This window comes from Sinohyriopsis cumingii, chromosome 6, assembly GCF_028554795.1.
Source record: "Sinohyriopsis cumingii isolate HCF-2022 chromosome 6, ASM2855479v2, whole genome shotgun sequence".
Lineage (NCBI taxonomy): Eukaryota > Metazoa > Mollusca > Bivalvia > Unionida > Unionidae > Sinohyriopsis > Sinohyriopsis cumingii.
In genome coordinates, this window is record NC_142966.1 from 25,132,690 (window position 1) to 25,144,758 (window position 12,069).

The 12,069-nt window shown below is 32.1% G+C and overlaps 1 long non-coding RNA gene across 1 annotated transcript; it reads left to right on the forward strand.

The window, feature by feature from the left end:
- Window positions 1-8,016: 8,016 nt before the first annotated feature.
- Window positions 8,017-11,805, forward strand: LOC149796512 (uncharacterized). Its single transcript, XR_016421440.1, has 3 exons — window positions 8,017-8,514; window positions 8,900-9,025; window positions 10,486-11,805. It is a non-coding gene; the product is annotated as an uncharacterized LOC149796512 (long non-coding RNA).
- The last annotated feature ends 264 nt before the right edge of the window (window positions 11,806-12,069 follow it).

The following is a 12,069-nucleotide window of genomic DNA, read 5'->3' on the forward strand; positions in this document are numbered from 1 at the left end:
CACATGATACTTGCATATTTATGAAAAGTTATCTAGAATATATGAATATTTTCATTATTTAAATTGTTTTCATCTGTTTGTTTTAAAACGGAATATAGGAGGGACGAAATTACAGAAGAATAATAGAATATATCATATCAATACAACTTGATTTGAAGGAATATCAAAAGCCTTTAAAGTACACAATATTTGTCTATGACATTGCACAGCTTGTGTCTCCCTTCGAATAGCAGGGTATACACAGTTTGAATACAACAAACATAGTTTTGATAGGCACATAACGAAATTACTAAATTATTTCAGAATTGGATGAGTTTTTGTATTTAAGGTAGCAATGAAATGGATTTATTAATGCTCTCTCAAAACAAGCATAAACACCGACAGATAGTGATTCACTATCATCTTTATCAAGCAATCCCCAAAAAACATTCTATAATACTTTCGTGCCGTTTGTTGTCATACCGGACATATAGGTATTACCATTTCGAATGCATATTACGCATGTACTGCAATGTTCCAGTTGGAGTTGAATGGAAAGGAAATATGGAATTTCATAAGAATTTTCCCTTTCCTTGAAAAGAATATCTATCTTGTCGTCACCTTCTAATTTTTATCTTAAATGAATATCTTTGCTAGTTTCACTGGATAAAATAATTATATGTAAGGCAAACTTTCGAAATATAATATTTGTTCTAGTAAATTTGTTTCAGGAACGAAACGTTTTGGAGACATGTAAGGAAAAATTTCCTTGAAGTACATAATGTTGCAAATCATAAAAGAAACATATTTGTTTATATGACTTTCAGTCGTTCTCATCTCTGATAGTACCTTATTACAGAAAGTTTTCATGGATTTTGTTATGATTCTCAAACATATCGATGTTATTAAATTGTTGCCCTTTATGGCTTCTGCATGAATATTTATTCTTCAGATGAAATAGCAAATAACATATAAACAGATGGTTTCACAAATAAACATGATTTAAATTACATGTATTTGATACTGAAATGTACGGATCAGAAGCGTTACATCATTGCATATTTGCTATAATTTACCCATAATCTTCGAATTTAAAGATGATTTAGTTAGAATGCTGGCCAAATTGTAACATTATTTACGTATAGTCTTTATTCCTCACACGACAATTTTGATTATTCTTTACATCTTTATTACACTAAATACAGTTAGCAAATATAGTGGAAGGCAAATGTATATCATCTACCACATGCTAATATATTTGAAATATTACCCACTGCAAATTTGAATGAAATCAAGTGGTATAAATAGTGTTATGTTTCTTCACGTTGTCAATTGAACTTATCAAATTCTTTGAATAAGTTGATTTTATATATACATGCTTTATACTAATGAAAACTGGGAACCAATATGTTCAGTTTTATCTACTAATGATTTTTCTTTTGTCTACGAAAGAGTTCCGTATATATATATATATATATATATATATATATATATATATATATATATATATATATATATATATATATATACACACACACACATATATATGTGTCATATAACGTTGTTTTCTTAACTGTTGTCTACATATAGTATGTCTACAACACATTGATCAGTGTTACACTGTTTACAATCTCCACTGACAACCCAACCAATATTTGGTATGATCAATCAATTTCTTTGCAAGCAGGTAAGTATGTTTTGTCTTAAATGTTATAAGAGTTTTTTTAAGACACAATTAGACAACTATTACTTGTTATAATGTTGTCTCATTTCTGACATTTACCTAAATCTAAAGGACTCTTACGTTCGCAACTGTGAAAACACATTGCCATTGTTTTATTACCTATTATCTACAGGAATACGTACGCCTTATGCAAGCTCCACTATGAGTGCAACCAAAGGATCGTATGGTCAAAAAAGTTCGTTGGGACCAGGCGGTAGGTTACAACTTAAATGTACGGTACTGTATAATGACGAAGTAATATAAATATTTCTTCATTTTTTATATTCATGTCCTTGCATTTCAGACATTGGCTGCACATAGAACTACTAATGCAAAATTTAGCGACACTTAAATTAATCAGAAAAGATCAAACATTGACAGCAGAAGCATTAATATCTCAGTTTTAAAGTTCAATTTGTAGACAAAGGATAGTGAGACAAAAGTGAAAACGAAAAAAAAAAGGAACAAGAATATGGAAGAATATGTACGAATCAAAGAAGCTGAAAAAACTCAGATTTAAATACATTTCTTGACTGGACAATAAATAAACTATAATGAAAGACATACACGCTATATGTGGCAAGTGTGCAACATGCAATATGAGCATTTTGAAGAGGTACATACGTACATACATACATAGATACATACATACATACATACATACATACATACATACATACATACATACATACATACATACATACATGGTGACAAGAACAATATCAAACACCTTAGAGAGTTATCAAACGCTCCAGTCAAGCAATACCCGTTGTCTGGTTAGAATCAGCACACAAAATCTAATAAGGGAGATTATCTTACTTGGACAGTACTATATTTACCCATTCAACTTTTCGCCTTTTCCGCCACCATATCCTATACTATTAGCGTATGAGTTAAGGTGATTATTGCCGACGTTTTCTTGTTTCAATAGATTATCCCAAATACATTATCCATGTTGGGCCAGCATTGCGTTAGCGTTGAAGTCAACATGGAACTAATGTGCCTAAATTATGTTGAGCGAACGTCATTTTATCATTTAGGCCACTTTTAGGTAAGAATGCTCAATGAACGTTCACATAACGCTGAACATTTTCGGTCCAAAGTGGGACCATCGTATTAGTTGCACGATAACCCGAGTGACCAAAATATTCCTGACGACTTGATCTAAGGGAGGGTAAAACTATCAGGTTGGGTCCATATTTAATGCAATGTCACATCTATCGGGCCAACATTGAAACAATGCCACGGTGACAAAGAAAATGACATTAAATACCAAAAATAACTGTATTAAATCTAATTACAAAGCTATTACATAAACAGTAATGCTAACTCATACCGGGAACGCCATGCTTGTATTAAAACCATGATCTCTGGTTCACCCAGGTACACTTATATGCAATAAACTGATAACGAACAGTGCAAAACTAGTATCAAACTAGCTTGTGCGCATTCGACACATGATGGGTCTTTTTCGTGTATTGTATTGTTATAAAAGATAAACGTTCTGTCAACGCATGTATTCCATTGTCGGCATTAAAATTAACGTTGCCCATCTAGGGTTTGGAACGTCGGAATTACAACCACTCATCTATATTGGTCCAACTAGTGCTTTTTCAATGTTGGGAACGGGATAATGACCCGAATTGTCGCAAGGTAGGTATTCTATCTGGGACTTTGTTATCGCAGTAAGTGTAATTGCAAAGATACTTCCGTTTTCTCAAGATCGAATAGGTATAAGCAACCCATCTACAAATTAAAATCTTTGTAAAATGTTTGTAAAAATATTTTGTTTTTTAATTTTGACAAACCCATTGTGTCTTTGTTAGACAGTACCCTGGTGATAAAAATCAGGGATTGCAGAAGTGGTATTATTTAAAACCATGTAGATGATCTAATGCTCAACTTCACTGCTAGTCTAGGTTATGCACTTATCACCACAGACTCATGTTCAGTTAGATATTCAGTTTTCTTTCGAAAATAAGCAACTTCCGAATAGCAGATGAAAAAAGGAAGAAGATCGAAGTGTTAGTATTTTTGTTTTGCTTTAACTGTTTCACAAGATGACAATTAGCTCTAAATGTGAAGACGTAACTTTCTTTGTGGTATGCATTTATCGCAGGTAATAAGTTTAATACGTAACATCAAATAATGATTCGTTCTAATATGTTATCTCTTCATTAATGTAGCCCTTAAGCGTTGTCATCAACAAACAATGTACTCAAAACATTATAGTGTCATCACCATCAAATTCCTCACCATCACCAGCTTCCTAAAGCAGGCGGTGTGTATAACCACATCCCTCTTGATATTCCTATATATACGCTGAAAATGTTCCCTCATGCTATATCCAGTTATGTTTCAGTGATTTAAGTTATGTTTCTTTCAAGTATGAATTCGATACGTATTAGCCGTTTAATGACATTTTTGTCAGCTCTCTCTCTATCATTATATACAAATGTGATATCAAAGCAGGTCAACCGCCTATATAATAGTTGCGAACCTTCACATAGCATAGACTTCTGAATGATATATATCTTTTTAAAATTACCATTCTGTGCAAACATTTATAGTTATCTATATAATTTCTAAAGTGTTTTGCTATCTGTGTATTTTTCGTTAAAGTTCAATTTAGTAGCAATTCTAACACATTCGTCAGCATCTTTGAAACAGGCTTTCAATTATTAAGTTATGTTATTGATGATGTCTGATGATGTCTACTTTGAAGGAGATCTGGATGACAGCTGATGGCGTTGAGATTCTTTGAAACTGAATATAAGATGGGCAATAATCTCAATTTACTACCTCATGTGTGGTCCACATTTACGAGTGGTACCAGTATATTTTGCTTCAACTGAATCCCGTTCAGAGGCAAATTGAAATGCCTTCCGATTCTCTCTGGGCATTTGCTGAGACTCCTTTTATTCCGAAACGGGGGTCTTTGGCATGACGTAAGATGTGACAGGGATCGATAGTTTAGCAAATTTGTTCTGCACTGCATATGTATCTATAAATGTCTAAATTTATTAATTTTCAGTAAATATTACATAATAATAATAATAATAATAATAATAATAATAATAATAATAATAATAATAAGAGTAATAATAATAATGATGGTAATAACAAATGATAGAGTTACCATTAGAAAAGACATTTACTGTTATTGTTATTATTATTATTTTATATTGACATTATTTAACAAATTACATCAATGCTAGAAATGAAGGACAACAATTATTTAAAGTAAAAATGAAAATGGTATAGTCAAACACACTTTTGGATACTATGGTAAAGAATCCTTTTGAAAAGATATTCTTCCAAATTCCCATCCAGCTGTGTAGGAATCTTTCTTAGAAATAGATGTACATGTAACCACACGAAGAAAATACACTTTTGATAGCAGACATAGTAGGACATGTTTATAATTCAGCTGAGGATCATCATCGAATTGGAATTTGCCCTAAATACAATATTAGCTTCTACTCCTATTGTAAAATCAAATCTATATGATGTGCTATCGGACAGTCAATTATCAATGACACACACTGTAAGATCGTAATAATGAAAACGGTTGTAACGCTCACTTTGAATTTCATGCAGAATACACAGTGGTTTTTCTAAGTCTCGTATAGTCCTTAAAATATTGTCATAGGCATTAGGATTGCGTGGAATATATTAAAAATGTCAATACAGTGACACCATTTATGCCTGTAACAACATCTGACCAAATTCACATTGAAACTCAAATAATTCTTTTCGATCTGAATTTTCACTTCTTTCTATAAATTGAGAACACATACTTTAATGAACTTATAGTTTTAAGTGGTATCGGTCTGTGTACATTTCAGTACTTGGACGTTTAAAATTAACATTTCAAAATATAAATTTTTTATCCTATATATGATGTATTACATATATGGAACACTTTACCTTTAAATAAGAAATGATACTAATTGTTATGGAAGTCGCGTGCATTACGTGTCTTTTTTAAAAATCTTAAGAAAAATGATTTTACTTATTTAACTGTATTTTCCGTTCTTGTCTACCTTTTGTTATTTACTCTCTAATATCATATCTCCAATTTTTGTTCATGTTTCAGTGTCAGTTTGGTACAGCCGTTTTGAAATGAATGTTTTATTTTCATATGCACTTCTAACTATATAATTGTACACATTATAGGGAGTTTATTGCTGAAAGCAACTGCATCAACGAAATCGTCTAGGAAATAGGTGCATGTGGCAATTAACTGTATATATTTGAAATGGATAACACACAATTCATTTATGTACTTAATGAATAACACAAAAGGCCTTTGGAATGTTTACTTAAATGTATAATGGAGGGATATGTTAATTTAATGATGGAATGGGAAAATTGTATTGATGCATCTCCGCCCATCTTTCCTATCGTGGATTTAAATATGGATCGTATGATATTATTCATACGTTACTGAGTTTTAATAATATTCATCTTATTTAAGTCAGATTAAATATGGTAGGTAAACTTAAGTTGATTATCCAGTGTATGCTGCTACGTTGTGCTCATTTAACGAATTAGTTATACGTAAAAACCGAATAATTAATGGGTCCGTGCCTTTTTAACCAGTGGACACAGGTCTAAGAACAGAAAGTGTATTGTTTGCTTATAAGACGCTACAACTTTAAAACCTACGTATTGGGCCCTTTTTTAGAACTCCATACGTGTTACGCGATATTCTTCTTTTCTATCATTCATTGAAGAAAAATTCAATTTTATTGTTGGCATCATGGCAACAAATGATATGTGTCATTATTATGATGTGAATTCAGAATAAGTTTAAATAAATTTGTGTGTGATATATGCTTGGAAATGGGTACTTCAACGAACCGCACTCGACACGATCCTGGCTTTTCTGTAAATATTTGAAAAAATAAAGACATTTTAAAGACTCAAGTCTTTTTTCCTTTACAATGTAGACCCAATAATTTGTAACTTTTAATGATCATATGCGAAACTTATAAAAACTGATGGTTATTTCTTGTATTATATAACAGGATAGTTTATTTCATCTTGTTAGTCCCTTATCAGCAAAAAGCTGAAATAAACAAGATGAAACATAATAAAGTTAAGAGGTTTAATTCCTGTATAGACAGTCTTGTAAAGTTTCACAAACATAACTGTTTGTCTGTTTTATTCGTTTGTCTTGGCTATGTTTTGAATTTGCCTTTGAAAAAGACTCAGTCGAAAGCGCTCTGGCTAGTTAGATACTAGTTTGGCACTGTTCGTTTTCAGTCTATTGCAGTTATCTTAATCAATCCATGACACACGTGATCACTTGCTGGATCCATTGCACTTGAAAAGATTATTATTCGCCATATGATTTGTATTCTTTATATATATATTAGTACCTACCTACGTCATACCTGTCGTCACCGCAGCGGGTGCTTTGATCATAGGGACAATTGGATGTTTGATATGGAGTCAACGCAAAAATGGCCATCGTGTGGAATCAGGTATTATGACTAATCTTTATTACAAAGTACAACATCTGGATGATCCCAGATTTGAACAGTTTACTAATATATTTGTGTATGTCAATACTTCTTTCTTTTTCCCCGTTTGTCTTGATAATTAATCTTGCTGTTTTATTACACTTTCCTAGATATTTACATATTAACATAAACTTCACATCAACAAATATCTTAATATTTTTGCAATAGTACGAGCTTAATGTTCTCAATGGACTGCTTTTAAAGTTTTACTTTACATGCTTCGATATGTTCTCTTTTAATATGGCAGTTGAAGTAATTCATCTAATTTGTTGCTACACATATTATATTTTTCATATTTCCTTCATTTTGGTATATTTTGGATGAAATATAGTTTATTGGTAATAGGTTTAAATGTATTATGTCTCTCACGTTCATATTAGCAAAAAGTAAATATTCATAGATTATCTTGTATGTAATACATAGTTCCATTTTAAATAAGTAATAGGAAATTAGAGTACAAGCGATCGTTACAGAATCGACCAGATTACACATGTTGTGTATTATTCAACTCAATATAAACGAGGTCGAAAAAAACATGTTTGTTGAGATTTCAATCCTGCAACCTACTGTGTACTAAAGTGTGACACATACACTTACTAGCTAAATATATTCATGATTTTGAATGATTTTCGTACGGACTATGATACAGTGGAAGAAAAGCTGATTTGTCCAGTGAGTATAGTGACTTATACGGAGAAGACAAAGCTTTTACATCAATATTTCATATTTTGCATACTGTAAAGTTCGCATGACTTTAAATTTCGCTTTTAGTTCCTATAGTACAGAGTCTTATCATCGAGAAGTGTGAAGCCCCTTCGTTTGCAACGCCTTCATCAACAGGGAAACATCTACTGATACATTCAACAGAGGAAGGAAGAGCAGTTCATTCACTTTCTAAAGTCAAAGCTCTTCCAAATACGATGCCTGATCTTCCACGTGCAGCCTCTACATCGACTTCGACCTCTATCGATGATGCATTATACAGCTCCTATTCGCTGACACAATTGGAAGGCGCCACACCAAAAGTCAATCATATCGTAAACAGCAACGAATCAAGTAGAAGATCTAATGAGAAGATATCGGTCGGATGTGTTGACGACATAAATGAAAACAATTTTGATTCATCTTCGTTCGTTTGGACCTTGATTTCAGCGGAATCCGTTATGGAACGAAATTGCAATTGTATCGCGGATGAATACTTACAAAGACCAGTATCACAAACTATCCAAGCTTTATATGCGAAAGTCAGGAAGGATCTAAAACCGTCATTGAAAGATAGTGGTCTGTGCATTTCATTTAGTAATTCATAATATGTTAAATTCGCACAGTAAAGCATGCTTTACTTTAAGCTTTGTATATATGTGTTTCTTTTACAAGTCTAAACATATTAAATCGCGCCATTAAAAATGATTTTTTTGCTGTTGAAACTTCTATATTTTTTATACGGTAACAATGAAAATTGTATTTATTTATAGTGTTTTGATATGTCACTAAGACCCTTTTCAAACATTTCTTGTGATTTCAAATTGCATGACAGTGGTATATACACCGTACGTTTGAATACTGTATCAGTGATCAGTAATATAATCAGCAATTAAATCTATCTTGCATATGTTTATTATTTCACTCACTTTCACATATTTACCTCATTACTTTGCCAATACAGAAGCCAGTGTGTGTGAGGATGAATACGAGTTGGTCGACGTTTCAGGCAGCGTTGCCTTTGGCAAAACTGTCAATGATTATGAAGCAGCTCCCGAACCGACCACAACACGGACACTGACGAGTCACGGTATGTATAAATATTAATGCAATTGACTAATATAGCAGATTATATTGCAATGAAATATAATTTTAACATATGAGGATGAACAATATTAAAGGAGTGAATTTGATTCCACATTCAAGCACCTAAGTTTCGACTAACCTTTGATATATATATATATATATATATATATATATATATATATATATATATATATATATGACATTATTAAATATACCAACATATTAATAAATTTGCATAGCCCTAACGTATTCGCTTTTTCTTCATGTTGATTGAAATAATTTGACAAGCACTGTTCGTCAAAAATATATATTAAATTTTCTTAATGAGTACACTGAGCAGCAGGAATGAATTTGTCCATGGAACTAAAGAAGACGATGAATATGAAACATATGAAGCTGTCATTAATATGAGCTCTGTAGACAGCGTGACGGTAAGGGCATTATCACTTTTTAAAAGTCTAAATGTCTAAACGTGAGAAACCGCTAACATGTTTGATGCCTTTGGTATGTATGTTAATGATTATTTCGTTCCTATCAAAGTTACAAGTTGGATAATTGCATGAAAATGTGGTTATTAACTTGATAACACAGAAGAATTTCAAGAGATACTTCATATTTTATTGAAATTACATTTCGACTGAATGAATTCGGTAAGAAATATTGCAAACTATTGGTGTTTAAGTTATATACAAAACTTCATCATTCACTGTAAACCTATTGAAGCTCTCCATACTAACTATACTGCGTCTAAAATGTATTCTACTTTACAATTCATACATGTTTCATTACCTTGCATAATTACGATCATCTTGTACTGGCAACTATGCCAACAAAATGTTAGGCTAATGTGACAATACCAAAGAACGGGTATTTGAATACCAGGTTGTATTTGGTTGTTTAATTTCATGTCGTTTTGTCATTGTTATTTCTGTTGCTCTATATTACACATTTTGGAAAACTAAACTATATTAACGGTATATCCAGTGCTTAATGATACTATCGGTCAATTCCTGCTAGAAATTGGTGCTTATTCGGTATTCCCTGACAATAGGTTCCTAACAACCTACTTGAAGAAAATCGCAGCTCATTGTTTAGGCAGTTGTTAATATCTGCATATAACATCGACATTTATCAAACTCTGATTTCCGAACTGCGATTCTACTATTTCATTGATTGTTGCTTGAGAAAAAGCACCCATCATATCCATTTGAAAGTATTATGCTCATATTTGCCCATTTATATTTCTTTCATTTGAGATATTGTGACCATTACCTACACTTTTGTAAGACATGTATCTCATGCCATTTGGTATCATGCAACTGTTCATAACAAGAAAATGTTTTCTCCAAAATAAATTTAATTCTTGTACAAATACACGTTTCAGTAAAAAATAAACATTTCTGCTGCGTTCTGAAACCAATTAAACTGAAAGTGTTGCTTAATACAATTTAATATAATTTTCAGACGTATGATGATAGACACACAATGGCAATAAAACATGAGGAAGCGAAGGAACAACAGATGTTCCCTGGCATAGATGACGAAGATGACTGTGACATTGCCTTATAATTCCTAATACCAATTTCACAAATCGAAACTTGTATGAGATAATAAATTCGATCGTGACCGATTTTACACTCGTATTGCGACGAAAATGTATCACACAAATTGCTGCGTTTTGTCAACTGCATAGGGCTCCTGGTAAAAAAAAAAAGCACCAATGACGAAATATTTTGTTGAAAATATTGAAGCAAACTAAATTTGTGAAAATGAACCAGGACATGTCTATTGTTCTCTTGACTATTGTTTATATGGTTATAGAATGTATGTATATGTTTAATATGGATGTTGAGTAACTGTTTGAAATTTTCAAAGCTAACATTATATGTGAGGAGCCTATGAACGAGTACAATCTATGATATGCCTTAACTGCCAAATTTCATAGTTTCTCCGTTTCTCATCAAAATTAAATTTTATCCAATGTTTTTGCTATGTATGTATATTAATTCAACACCTTCTCCAATTATTATACTCAGTGGCCACACCCTCCTCACTTTCAAGATCTGACTGGAATACAAAAATCAGAGATTGTTGCTGTGGATTTTGATGTAGTAGAAATGCAATATTCACATGAGGTACACCAATAATAACATAATGCAGCGCAGGTGCACTTACACATATATAGAAGTAATGAAATACTCTGTGTATATTTTATATCATTCTTAAGACCTTTTGCATCTAATTTTAATGTATATAGAATCATATGCATAATGGACGTATATCTAAAAGAAAGATATTTATTAAAATAAGATCGGTCAATCGTTTAGAAAAATGTCATATAAGTCTATAATTAGCTGTATAAGTGGATTCGTGTTGAATCAGTTTTCTTAAAATAGGAGAGATATAATTGTATATCTGACGCCTGCATCGTCGCACTATACCATCGAATAAATCAGACCTGTTCTATATTGTTATACTGAATTAAGTAGCCAGAAATGAGCTGGAAATATTTGACTGAATGAGATAATTATGAACCGGAAATAATTCTACAAAACCACATACTAGTCCATGCCCTTTAAAGTTCATCATCTTTTGTTATATATCGCTGATTGAAGGCTGATTGGCTTTATGATCTAACGAAACCTTAGTGTAGCGCACCAATAAAATAACATTGTGAAATAAAGAACGAGACTATTATTCCAAATATCTCGCCGCTATACTTGATTTGCTGTGATTATTTGCTAAAGTCAATCTAATAATGCCTTTATTGCAATTTGAACTAAATAAAAGTCTTCAGAAAGGTGCGTTATCTTGTTTTCAATCAAAATGTAAAATTACCGTTGTTCATTGAAACACCTCCTCTGTCAAGGTCTTCAATTCTGGAGGCAAGTAAATCGTGTATGTAGTCCACATTACCATATTGTCTAAATGGAACTGCTTGGCTTTTGGAAAAAGTTATACAGCTTAGGCTTGCCGCATGCTGCATGGAAATATCAACACCTATGTGCTTTTATGCAAGTAAAGGGTTCATGACATTTCCTCACAGGT